This window comes from Arachis duranensis, chromosome 5 (assembly GCF_000817695.3).
Source record: "Arachis duranensis cultivar V14167 chromosome 5, aradu.V14167.gnm2.J7QH, whole genome shotgun sequence".
In the NCBI taxonomy this organism is placed as follows: Eukaryota; Viridiplantae; Streptophyta; class Magnoliopsida; order Fabales; family Fabaceae; genus Arachis; species Arachis duranensis.
This window is the reverse complement of record NC_029776.3, coordinates 60,195,609-60,195,960: the sequence shown is the minus strand read 5'-3', so window position 1 is coordinate 60,195,960 and position 352 is coordinate 60,195,609.

The following is a 352-nucleotide window of genomic DNA, read 5'->3' as shown; positions in this document are numbered from 1 at the left end:
TTACTGAACTCCCTCCTAGTACTCTTCCAAGCAATACAGAAGAGAATCCAAAAGGAGAATGCAAGGCCATTAACATGACCCACATGGCCGAATTTGGAGAGGAGGAAGAGGCAGTGATCGCCAATGAGGAAGACCTCAATGGATGTCTGCTGGCCTCCAATGAGTTCCCTAATGAGGAACCATGGGAATCTGAGGCTCACACTGAAACTATAGAGATTCCATTGGAAGTATTTCCACCATTCATGAGCTCTGATGAGTATTCTTCCTCTGAAGAGGACGAAGATGTCACTAAAGAGAAATTTGCTAAGTACCTTGGAGCAATCATGAAGCTAAATGACAAGTTATTTGGTAA